Source organism: Schistocerca cancellata, chromosome 4, assembly GCF_023864275.1.
Source record: "Schistocerca cancellata isolate TAMUIC-IGC-003103 chromosome 4, iqSchCanc2.1, whole genome shotgun sequence".
Lineage (NCBI taxonomy): Eukaryota > Metazoa > Arthropoda > Insecta > Orthoptera > Acrididae > Schistocerca > Schistocerca cancellata.
Genome location: NC_064629.1, coordinates 648,258,972 through 648,272,989, shown reverse-complemented (window position 1 = coordinate 648,272,989; position 14,018 = coordinate 648,258,972).

The window sequence follows — 14,018 nt, the reverse complement described above, 5'->3', positions numbered from 1 at the left end:
GTGCCGTCCTTAGGTTAGTTAGGTTTAAATAGTTCTAAGTTCTAGGGGACTGATAACCATAGATGTTAATTCCGATAGTGCTCAGAGCCAGTTTTTTTTTTCTGTCTCCCATTTCCCCCGAAGTGGATTTTTTCTTTAGGGATATTAAAAAGCTGTGGTTCAGTCCAGCACTGTTGATGTGTGGATGAACCTTGGGAACGCATTGTGGATACTTGTCAGTGCATTCGAAACACGACTGGGATTTTTGAACGCGTGCTGGCATAAATGAAGAGACGTGCTGAAGCCTGCCTTTACATGATCGGCAGACAGGTTGCACATTGGTAATGTGTTTTCCCTCAACAGCATATTTGCAGTTTGTTTCCTTGGGGACTCATAGCGGTTCGTGTACTCAGGCATAATACGTTCTGTTTGGGAAATCATTGGTTCCGGAGCTATATTTGTTAGGATTATTTGCTTCTTTCATCGACTTCTACTCGCCCCGCATAGTTCTTGCCTGTCGCTGCCTGCAACAGAATTCGTTCATGTTTTATTCAGCTCCTTATACAACCTTCTAGCTGTGATTGATTTTTGAACGCTTGCAAGGCATCCGCAACGAACTTCTAAGCGTTGTATAGAAATAATTCTGATATGCTGTGATTATTATTTCGCCCCGTTTGTGAGTCCTAGTGAGTAGAATGACGGGTATCTCTAGCAATTTGACCCATTTCTAAGTGGTATCAAGCATATGATTGCATGTAGATGCAGGTGTATAATGACAGACTACAAAATTTTTCTTTGTTACTCGCAGGGAACTCCCACAATTGCAAATACAGAATTACCAGTCATAATGTTTTAGGCAATAGATGTATTAGTTTTTGCTGTAGTTTATTAGATGTAGAAAACCCAATCCCATTCAACCAAGAAAATATGCAACAAGAAATAAACGCAGTGAAAAAGATTGCAGTTGCCAATGATTACAATGCTTCCGTGGCTGACACAATCTATGACAAAGTGAAGAAACACCCAGGCACAAACTGCACCACAGAAGGAAAAGAGAAAAACAAATGTATATCTAGTATTCCATACATAGGCACTATATCACAGAAGATTGCAAATATCTTCAACAATCACAGACACATTGGGTTTTCTACAGCTAATAAACTACAGCAAAAACTAATACATAACATAAAGTCTAATCATGAGCCATATTCAGACTCTGGAATATACAAGGTAACATGCCAGGAATGCTCCAAGTTCTACCTAGGACAAACAGGCCGAAATTTCAACACCAGGTACACAGAGCACTTTACAGTATACACACACAACAAACAAACTACATCAGCAATAGCAACACACATACATAATACAGGACACGCGTTTAGAAAAATAGAGCAAAATGTTAAAGTACTCCACAGACTAAATAAAGGACATAAAATTGAATTGCTTGAAGAACTGGAGATATATTCACATGACAGAAAATATGAAGATAAAATATTAAATGAAAAACTTGAAAGTGAATCAGTGAATTTCTTCAGATATTTAGATAATATACTTAAATAAAAATAGTAAAACATAGAAATAAGCACAATTATAAAATCAATATAAGTAATTTATGGGCCAAATTGTTAAGATAAATAACCTCTATACAAAAGCATATCATAATCTGTGGAAGACCTATAATGTTATCTCTGTGGACTATCTGTAAGAAGATCTTTGTAACTGTTTTGTTTATGTAAGACATTTTCGATGTGTAAAGCGTACAAGAAGTTGTGTGTGATGTTTAGTGTGTGTGAGACTCTGCACAAATGGACCATTTGAAAACTGTAAGTACAAATTCTTCTAAATTTCTCCACTAACTTCACAAAAAGAATTGATACCCAGCTAAAAAATAGCGTGTTTCTTATGTATTGCAGCAAAAGTCAACTAAATGAAGCAGACTCACACACAGTGACAACATCAAAAGAAATGGCTTAATACACATAAAAAAACGCACTTGAAAATGAGAATTGTTTCTCGAAACGCGTTGTGCGAAAAGTGAAATAAAAACAAATCGTGACGGTAGCAGAAGATTTACTTATTTATAAACAAACCTATTGTCTCTACAGTCACAGGCTTTCAAAAACCGTTTACAGTGGATCATAACACAAACTTACTGTGTAACGGTTAACGTGCCGGGCAAAGCCACAACATGCTCGAATTTGCAAATCACAATAGACAGACAGATGACGCTACATACTGCAGCCGCTGTAAAATTACGTGTAGTTGTACTTAATCAAGATGTTCACTTTAAAAATTTTTACCTGCTGATGAAACTTCGTGTCTACAAAGGCATATGTAACTTCGATTTCGTGCTAAATGTGCCTTCTGTATTTCACAAGGCCCCATGAACACTCCCTGGTTTTTATAGTACAGAGCAACTACAGGTAATTGTTGAACATTTAAACATACTTAGCCAGTCAGTGCCATGATACATACTGAATGGCCTGTGCCTCTGTTACTGACTTTCCTATACATTATGGTCCCGTATAAAACAATCATTTATAGGGGGTTACCTCCTGACAGGACATATTCTACTAAATTTAAACAATTAGTGTACGAGTAAACTGCTCTGATGTTACAGGAAATACTCTGAATAACTAAGCAAGTCGACGAAGAATCCTCTTTGAGCACAAAAACCTTTTCGTCAGAACTAAACATATTTGTCAAAAGTCTTATGACTGTACGGATCTACTAGAAGTTGCTCTTGGCTACAATTATTTCACTTTCATTAAAATGATTTACAGCAGAAAGGGTCAGCAATAGATACAAGCATAGAGTGTACAATATCTAGTACACATATCAGTCATCTGTAACTGAGAATTCTCGTCGCGAAATCATCCTTCACAGACAAAAGTAATATATAAGTGTTACGTTGACGTTCCTAGTAGTATGACGATGCAGATTATAGTAAGAACAAATTAAACTGAAATCTATTCATGTTGTATGGGATCTGTTGAGGTCTGTGAAGGTATTTCTGAATTTACTAAATATAATAATTCACCATAAGTTACTTTTCTTTGTCAAGGTTTACTGGCACGACGCTTTCCGGGAGCATTCCGCCGTTATCAGCTGCTTAACACTTAAACGTAAATTAATTTTTACTTATACTTAGAAGTGTGATTTTTAAGTGACAGTGCTGTGTTTTTTCCTTGTGCTTTGCGTGCCAGATATGGATATATTCAGTAAAAACGTAGTAAACATATGACTAAGATAATTCAAATTTACATCACAAATAACAGGGCACAGTAAAAAAAAAAATATTTCTGAACAGGAACAAATGTCGGTACATAATCTGACTGGCACACCAAGCAAACAGACCCCATCACACCTCAAACGACTCTATAAGTAAAAATCAATGAACATTTTGCTGTGAAGCACTTGATAATAATGCTGAAACATGCTTTGTTGTTAACTAAACGTGAACGAAGCTAAAAATTATTTTATAAATTTAGAACGTACTTGACGCTCTGTTTAATTACGAGACAAATTTAAACTTTAAAAAAGGAAGGAAAGAAGGAATATTTCGGTTTAACGTCCTATCTTAAAATTCACAGTAAAGTGTGAAATATACATTATTACGATATACTGGATTTAGCTATAAGGAAGCAAAGCAAATAACACACCTTTTAAGTCTACAAAAATTCTACAACAAGTGAGACTGCCATACACACCTCATGATGTATGGTACTTGTAGGTAATTTCAACAACCAACAATGAAGATGTTTTATGCTCAAAATATCTAATTTTTATGTATTTCCACCTGCTGAAGTCATAAAAATGGCCGATACCTCTTGTTTTGGCGATAAAATAATAAGTATTTTTTTTAGAGTCTACATTTTCTTTTAGAGAAAATATTATTTTTAAATTGGCACAGCAGTCAACTGACAAACCACAACGTGGTGGTGGTGGTGGTTAGTGTTTAACATCCCGTCGACAACGAGGCCGTTAGAGACGGAGCGCAAGCTCGGGTTAGGGAAGGATTGGGAAGGAAATCGGCCGTGCCCTTTCAAAGGAACCATCCCGGAATTTGCCTGAAACGATTTAGGGAAATCACGGAAAACCTAAATCAGGATGGCTGGAAACGGGATTGAACCGTCGTCCTCCCGAATGCGAGTCCAGGACAAACCACAACGTACTTCAGCTGTTTGTAGATTAGAAACATACATATTGTTGATGTGAGTGTAATATTGTTTCTGTAATCAGTGAAGAATTTATGGTGTTTTAAGTGTAAACTTTATTAGAATATCACAAAAATGTGAAAAATCAGTGAATAACTTTTGTTATGTTAGTGGTGAAGTAACATTTTCATTACAGATACGGAATCTAACACCTCTTGTGAAGACTGCGTATTGGCATTATTTTGGCATGAAAGTAAGGGACCATGAAAGTCATGGGCTCCACATATATGTTGCAACTCTTGTCCAGTTATACTACGAGAACTGCCGAAAAATAAAAAAAGATCTATGGATTTTGCTGCACCTATGACTTGGCGAGAGCCTACGAGCCACACAGATGACTGCTTTTTCTGCTTGACTCCACCTATGCAGGCAGGACTGTTATTGAAAGAAAGAAGAAAAATTAAACCTCGAATATTCTACTGTTCGACCTATTCCACATTCAAATACTTTACCAGTTCCTGCTCCACCCCCAAACTTTGAGGTGGAAATAAAATGCGAATACAGTGTGTAAGAAGAACCAAAGAAACTTTACGCGTCTTATGACCATGAGTTTAAGGAAAAATATAATAAACCACACCGACCGAACCAATCTGAATTGAGTAATCTCATTCGAGACCTTGGTTTGTCAAAGTAGAAAGCAGAAATTTTAGAGTCAAGATTACAGCAGTGAAATCTTTCCCACCATGATGACATCGTCTCATATTACAGACAACGTCAAAGGAATCTATTACCTTATTTTGAGATTAAAAAAAATCTTTTTGTTTGCTGCGACATTAATGGTTTGATGAAATCTTTGAATCTGAACCATGATCCTATGGAATGGAGGTATTCATAGAATCCTCCAAGCTAAATCAGAGGTGCTGTACTTAACAACGGCAACCGTCTTGCTTCTATTCCTGTTGGTTACGCCGTTCACATGAGAGGGTACTTACGCAAACATGAAACCCCTCCTCACCTGAATCAGATATGCTGAATACAAATGGAAAACATGCGGTGATCTAAAATTCAACGCTGTTCTCTTTGGAATGCAACTAGGCTATACTGCTTTTTATGTACGTGAGACAGAAGGGATAGAAGATTGCATCATGTTCAAGCACACTGGCCAGCTAGAAATCTTAACCCAGAGAGAAAAATCTCATTGCCAAGCCTCTCGTGGACCAAAAAGGTGTTATTTTACAGCCCTACACATAAATTTTGTAGAGGCAATAAACCTAGAAGGACAGGCCTTAAATTATTCAAGAGGCCAATTTCCTACATTGAGTAATCCAAAGTTTAAGGAAGATATTCTTGTTGGGCCACAAATTCGTCAACTCTTAAAGGATTCTGTGTTTGATCGAATTGTGGAGAGGGAAAGAAAGAAAGCTTGGGAAGCTTTTAAGAGAGTTATTCACTGATATTTAGGCAACAAAAGAGAAGACAACTGTTCTCCTGGAAATATACTATCAACTCGAATGCAACATGCATATTCTTCACTCCCACCTTTTCCTCCTTGTTGTGGAGCTGTAAGCGATGAAGGGTTCCATCAGGATATTACTATAATGGAACAAAGATATCAAGGCAAATGCTTGCAGATTACTGCTGGTGTCTGTACAGGGATGCTCCGGAACTCTCTTACAAGAGGAAAGCCAAAAGATGACGAGCTCATGAAGCCACCACATGATTCTGCTCAGAGCCAAAAATCTACCAGGGGTTCTCCCATCAATTTAGAGCTCTTGGAATGTAACGCCCATTTGAAAAAAATTCAACTGGACTTTCACTGTTGTTGACATATGTAATTAAAATGTATTGTTTTCTCTTAATCCGCTAATAGAAAATATTACCATCTATTGTGAATCACAGAAACTAGAGCTAGTAAAATTCTTTCTTTGTCATGTTAGATCTTTTTAAACCAAAAACTAGTAAGATTTCTCTCAGGAAGTGAAGGAAACTTGAAAAAATATTTTTTTGTTGACCAGTGATTATTAACAGAACCAACAGTACGCCATTAAAAAAATGGCAAACAAGAAGAACATAGGGCATTTAGACATATACTGAAAGCTAGCCGATATGGCGTCAAAATTCTAGACTGTCCCACACATCAAAGCGAAAACAATAAAAAGCCAGCTGTTATACGAGCCTATAGAAAGGAGCTCATCATGGGCAAACCTTTTGTAGGTAAACTCTCATAAGAAATACTTCGTGTATGCAGACCACACAACATTAATACTGCTTTCAAAATAAAACTAAGATACACCACTAAATCTGATGTGACGTACGTACTCAGAGAGATAAATGTCCGACCTATACAAAACTGTTTGCGGTATATGTAAAGCTCTGTATGCTGGCCCAATTGAGAGAGATTTTCACAAACACTACAATGAACACATAACTTCCTATCAAATTAACAATTACTCCAAATCGGCAATAGCCGGATACATTAATGACCCTGGGTACCAGTTTCAAGATGTTAAAAATTATATTTATATATTATATAAGCAGTAGCGGTCTTTTAGAGCCGTATCTAAATCTTACCATTGGCATTTCGGTAACTCGAAAGCTACTTCACGGGGATGGTAAACAAGGTTAGAAGGATTCCACTTTCGAACCGACATGTAAAAAATATTCTGGTACTGCTGGAAAGTGGAAGTTGTGTTTCTGTACTTTACGACAATCCAAAATTATGGTATTCCTACATTAAATATAGTTTACAATATCATTGGTAGTTTACAGAAAACTACGACTCTGTCTGTTTTTTGGCAGTTACAAAGTACAGGATTCATGTCTATAGCATTATAATAAGATATTTTTTAAAATTCGATACTCTTCCAAATAATTTCGCAATGTATCGATACATTATTTGTGTCTTTCAGCCGGCCGGGGTGGCCAATCGGTTCTAGACGCTACAGTCAGGAACCGCGTGACCTCTACGGTCGCAGGTCCGAATCCTGCCTCGGGCATTGATGTGTGTGATGTCCTTAGGTTAGTTAGGTTTAAGTAGTTCTAAGTTCTAGGGGACTGATGACCTCAGAAATTAAGTCCCATAGTGCTCAGAGCCATTTGAACCATTTTTTTTGTGTCTTTCAATGGAAAAGTTTCTGGCCATAATAATCAGTTTCCATAGAGTTCTCTTTACATGAATTATAACAAACGTCACCTGGTTTGAATAATTTTCCAAATCTAATTTTATGTAATATTTCATGGAAATTTATTGTCCATTCAACGGAAACTAATACTATAATCAAAAACTACACTTAAGTTTTTCGTAAATAGCTCAATACTTGAATAATCTAGAATATGTACTGTCCTTTACACTTGGCATATTTTAGAGTTCGAAAATTTCTATTTAGCAACTTTATAAGATAACTTTTATCATTTTTTATTACTTTGATTTGTGAAAAAGATACGTTTACATAAAACTGTTAATAATAGAAAAATCGCTCGTCATTACTATCATTAATTTGAACAAAGAGCTTCCAGAACCTTCTAGAGGCTCATGTTTTAATATTCAGAACTGAATATGCCCCAAATGATCAGTCCGTAGTTTTCTGTCAGTATGTTCATTAGTCTTTCTTTCAGTGGACCTACAACATCTGGCTGTAGCCCACGAATGCATGGAATGAACAATAAAACATCTGCCGATTCCTGTTACAACATACGAGGCTGGTCTGAGAAGTTCTCACCCTGGTAGCGAAAACGACAGTTTATACTTTCAAATGAGTTTCATTTTTCAGTATAATCTCCTCTATCTTTCATCCAGCAGTGTTCCAAGACCATTATCCCCTCTATAGTGTTCCTCCGGAAATACCAATCTACAGACGCAATGGCTTCTTGACTGGACGAAAAGCGCTGACCAGGGAGATAAATGTGTGGAATAGGATGGATGTTCCAGCACCTCATAGTGCAAACCCCCGATCTGCCCATTGTCAAGACACGTTTGTGGGCAGCTGTACTGTCCTGATGGAATACGATTTTTTGTCTTCTTTAAGCCGCGCGGGATTAGCCGCGCAGTCTAGGGGCGCTCCAGTCATGGACTGTGCGGCTGGTCCCGGCGGAGGTTCGAGCATGGGTTCGGGCATGGGTGTGTATGTTTGTCCTTAGGATAATTTAGGTTAAGTAGTGTGTAAGCTTAGGGACTGATGACCTTAGCAGTTAAGTCCCATAAGATTTCACACACATTTTAACATTTTTGTCTTCTTTAAGCTGAGTCTGGTTTGAGGAATGCTTATATCTAGCTTGGTTAGAAGTTGAAATAGTATCCTCCAGATATAGTTTTACCTTTTTCTGGACTGGATAGTAAATCAACAAACTCCTTTCGCATCACAAAACACCGACGCCATGATCTTTCTGCCGATGGCACTATACTTGCCTTCTCAGAAGCTGGAGCATTGCCTTCTAGCAACTGCATAGGCTACGGCTTGGATTCGGGTGTGTAGTGATTTTTCTAAAAAGCAATAAAAAAGCACCAAGCACTCTTCGGAAAGTGTTTGTGATCCCCTGTGAGCGCACGTGGCTCCCATCTTGCGCAAAGCTTTCTCATGTTTAATTCCTGGTCCGAGATGTGACCAACATGTTTCTTTGATACCTCTAAAGCATCAGCTGTGGTCTACTACACGTGTACCAACGTAAGAGTAAAAAATTATTCGAGTAATGCTGCAATATCAGGGCGAGACAGAGAACTTTTCAAACAACATTTGTATAGCTGGATGTGAACAATTTATATGGAAAAGCCATGGAACGAAGTCAACCTGTTGGAGAATCTTGATGGCTGTCCGATTATGAAATCAGCAGATTGAATTTCTCAGATTTAGCGGATGACTCCAGCATAGGATATGTTATAGAGGTAGATCTGGCATAACCTGACAGCGCATGACGCGCGCAGCGACCGGACTTTACGTCCATAGCCTCAAGTTGCACGAACTGGTACCCTGCACAAGCTGATTGTGTCACAAGACTAACAAACTGCATTAGAGAAACCTCAAGCAGACCTAAGTTTGGGAATGTAACTCACTAAAAGCTTCCGTCTTATTAAATTTGACCAGTCACGCTATATAAAGAAGTAGATGGACATAAATTCAGAGAAACAGTCTTCCGAAACTTATGATTTTGTAGAAGAGTTTTACAAACTTATTAATAATGCGATTTTCGGCAAAAAATATTGAAAACCTTTGGAGACACAGAGATATTAATTAACCATTGGGATGGGCGTTATGGATTGAGTGATTCTATCTCCAAGAAAAATTTTAAGCAGATAACTATCTACAATGAGGAATTCGTTTATATTGGTATGTGTGTATTGGACCTATCCAAACTAAAAATGTACCAGTTTCATTTTGCAGACCTAAAGTTACTTTATATGGTTACAGACAACATCTATTGGGTGAAGTGCTTTGACACATAAGAAGCAATAAAGTTCCACACTGATGTATATGAATAGGTAATAATTACGTGTTTATTCGAAACAAACACGCTGCAGTTAGCGGTCTGAAATGGGAAAGACATTGATGGACACACGTGCTGCAAGGGTCGGCCATTTTCGCCCGTTCTAAGCTCCTCAGAGTGTCTGACAGCCACACGAAATGAACCCTGGCATCACCACAGCCCTCCAAGACCAAAAAGTCTCCATCTCACCCCGTTCCTCGAAATATGATGCACTTTCCATTTCTTTGTTGTCAAAAACTCGGACACGTTGGTGCCCCACCACCCCACTCACGATGGCACAGAGAGTAAGACGTTGAGTATTAGCACTCTGTTTCTGCTCGAAACTGCCTCTAAAAATTTAACAGATTTCTTGAATTCCGTTAAGAGTATATCCAAGTCAATTATTTTCATAGTGCTGTAAGTAGAATAGTTCTAAGGGTTCAAGGTCCAGACCTGTTATAACCTGTTTCTTATCACTGGATAAGACAAGGACATCCGGTGTCAGGTAACCCACTTCTGCTCCTGACATCCCCCGCTCCCTTCGCCCGTGGAATCACTGGGAATTGATTAAGGTCACCCACGGGTGCTACTAACGTTCAAGGCCATGCGACATAAAAATTGCGGCAACCCACTCCCCTCATCTTTGGACTAATGAGGACCATGCACCCCGATCCACCTTCCCCACATTCATACCTCGGACACTGGTGTAGGGGAGGTTACTCAGGAGCTGGACAGCATAGGGAGAGGATGTCAGTATTTTTTTAATAACAATATTTTGTGACACCAACAGAGACCACGTCCAGGCAGATGAGTAGGTACTCGTATCTTTACATATTTTTCTCTACTTCCGTATTTTATAACTAGAGGCACTCTGGAGCATAGGGAGAGGTTGTATCTATTTGTTCACAACAAATTACGTCACTTGAGGTCTGTTTGCAGACGCCAAACTCAGGATGATACGTAAATGCTCACAGTTTTATGTATTTTCCTTTTTATACCCCATTACGTGATTTATATGTCAACATCGTGTAACGACACCGCGTCATGACGTTGCATTACAGTGTCGCATCACATCGCGTCACGTCACCTTGGGTCGCTTTGACGACATGTCGTTATCAGCATGGTTCCGATTTATGTATCATTGCTAAGCCACAGCTCCATTAACATTGTGTGACGTCATACTGTTAGAAACAAACACTTTGGCAGAAATAGTAACGACAGAGACAATTCTATAAGCACTAATAAATTTTAACCAAAGATATTATATAAAAAAATCTCAAATTACTAAATGTGGTGACGTCATGGTAAAATGCTGATGCCTCCAACTAAAGATACTGCTCTTGTAGCACAGCGCTACAAAAATACTCTTCGAGAAAAAAGCGAGCAGTATCTGCACCAACCCCAAAGAAAGTCATTTCGCCTGCAGGAGGGTAGATCACCTTTCAGACCCCAACGTGATGGGGTGTAGCAGCGAACGCCGATCATCACGGGCAGAAATTGCCGAGAAAGTTACGGTTGGTCCCTAACATTACTGCTATATTAGTTCTGAAAGAGAGAGCTCCCGCTAGAGGTAATAACGGCGTACAGATCCCGACACGTAGGTGGAAGTATCAAAGACTGGTGCAAATACGCACCCCTCTCCCCCCTGTATTCCCGGATAATATCGATATGGTGTGGAACTACTTATACGATAGAGGCCGCCAGGTCGGTAACGGGAGGGATCCATATGTCTAATACTACGCCAGACCATCTTCTGGGGCGTGGTAGAGAAATGTGCAAAATGAATGTGTTATCACCTCCGACCTAGTAGCTGGCACAAATGACGCACAGTAATTCAGAGACAGGGCATCCCGCCACAGCAAAACCTGTCGTAAACTGTGGACACCTTTGCCGATAAACACGGTAACAGCTTAAGCGCCAAGTATATCCCTCCCAACACCCATCCTCCCTTTCTCTCTATATGAATCAGAACATATTCCCCCTCCTCCTTACAAACGCTATACTTCAGAACCTAGCGTCGGTGTCTCCTATTTTCAGTCAGGTAACCTCACAGATGGAATGATGACTCGTAACAAGATAAACCCTACAAGTGTAAGCGACATTACTAACTACACTGAGGAGGCAAACAAACTGTACATCTGACTAATGTCGTGTAGGGTCCCCGCGAGCACACAGAAGTGCCGCATCACGACGTGGCATGGACTCGACTAATATCTGGAGTAGTGCTGCAGGGAATTGACAGAATCAATTCTGCAGGGCTGTCCATAAATCCGTTAGAGTACGAGGGGGTGGAGATCACTTCTGAATAGCACGGTGCAAGGCATCCCAGATATCCTCAATAATGTTCATACCTGGGGAGTTTGGTGGCCAGCGGAAGTGTTTAAACTCGGAAGAGCCACTCTGTAACAATTCTGGACGTGTGGGGTGTCGGATTTTCCTGCTGGAAGTGCCCAAGTCCGTCGGAATGCACAATGAACATAAATAGATGCAGATGATCAGACAGGATGCTTATATACGTGTCACCTGTCAGAGTCATATCTAGACGTATCATGCGTCCCAAATCACTACATCTGCACACGCTCCACGCCACTACAGAGCCTCCACCAGCTTGAACAGTCCCCTGCAGACATGCAGGGTCCATGGATTCATAAGGTTGTCTGCATACCCGTACACGTCAATCCGGTCCATACAATTAGAAACGGGACTAGTCCGACCAGGCAACATGTTTCCAGTCATCGACATTCCAATGTCGGTGTTGACGGGCTCGGGTGAGGCGTAAAGCTTTGTGTCGTGCAGTCGTCAAGGGCACACGAGTGGGCCTTCGGCTCCGAAAGCCCATGTCGATGATGTTTCGTTGAATGGTTAGCACACTGACACTTGTTGATGGGCCAGCAACGATATCTGCAGCAATTTGGGGAAGGTTCCATTCGAGCTGAACGATTCTCTTCAGTCGTCGTTGGTCCCATTCTTGCAGGATCTTCTTCCGTCCTCAGTGATGTCGGAGATTTGATGTTTTACCGGATTCCTGATCTTTCACGGTACACTCGTGGAATGGTCGTAGGGGAAAATCCCCACTTCATATCTACCTCGAAGATGCTGTGTCCCATCGCTCGTGCGCCGTCTATAACACGTTGTTCAAACTCGCTTAAATCTGTATAAGCTGCCATTGTAGCAGCAGTAACCGATCTAACAACTGCGCCAGACACTTGATGTTTTGTAGGTGTTGCCGACCGCAGCGCCGTATTCTGCCTGTTTACAGATTGAATACGAATGCCTATACCAGTTTCCCTGGCGCTTCAGTGTGTATGCCTTGTATATTAACCACGGGAAATTCTGGGTATGGTAAATATTTTCGACTGGTCCATAGAATGCCGGAGAACACGCTGGGCAGTTAAGAGACTGACGTTTTTGCCATGAAAATGTAACTGTGCACCAGTAATGAGTATCCCTCAAACGTGAGCGGGACTAGTACAACAGACATATCCCGTAACTACATGTGAAACAATCCAGGTAAATCAGGAAAAAATTAGCGACAAAATACAATCTTAGGACCAAGTCAACGGTGGGACAGATCTACCAGGCATGTAATTCTCGCGATAATAGTGTACGACGTCTCTGTGAGACATGCAAACAGATGCGGACATAATCAGAAGTATACAGGGTGAACCACCTAAGCCTTGCAGCACAAATATCGTCGAAATGGAAAGTGCTATTGATGTGCGGTTCTCACAGAACGAATTGGTAGTCAGGGACCCGTACTGTTAGCCAATCAACAGATTGCAATAATACTTAGAAAGTGTAATTTTGTGCAGACGTACACTTTTTTAACGGGGACAATGCCTGTTGACACTAACAAACTAATAATGGGGTAAATTAGAACGTTAGTGGTGTTTGTCCCAGGAGTGTAGTGCGAGTCGCTTACGAGGTATTGCATTTGGGAAAGTTCCCTTACCGACACGTACAATAGCTGTGGTAGCGCACACTAAAGAACCACACGATTACATACACTAGTTATGTGGATTATGACCAGTAACGAGACAACTGCCCATCACATGTTGTATTCAAAATGACCACTGGCAGAGACAGTACATGCTTCCTTTCTGATATGGAACGACCGCTGCACACGTGCTTGCTTTTCAGCGGAGATGTCCGAGCAGGCTGTAATAATACGTCGTTATATATAGTAGGGTGTAGCTGGTATGTCCTTGCAGACAATGTATGTCAGTTTTCCTCCCAGAAGAAAATCTACAGACTTAAAATCCGATAAACGGGCCGGCAAAGATACATGGAAACGATTCGTGAAGACATACAGTAGTACTTCGTGTACTATATGGACTGGACAGCCATCATGTTGGTACCACAGGTTCCTCCTAGTATGCAGAGGAACTGCTTCTAGCATCCGTGGAAGATGGTCTGTTAGGAGGC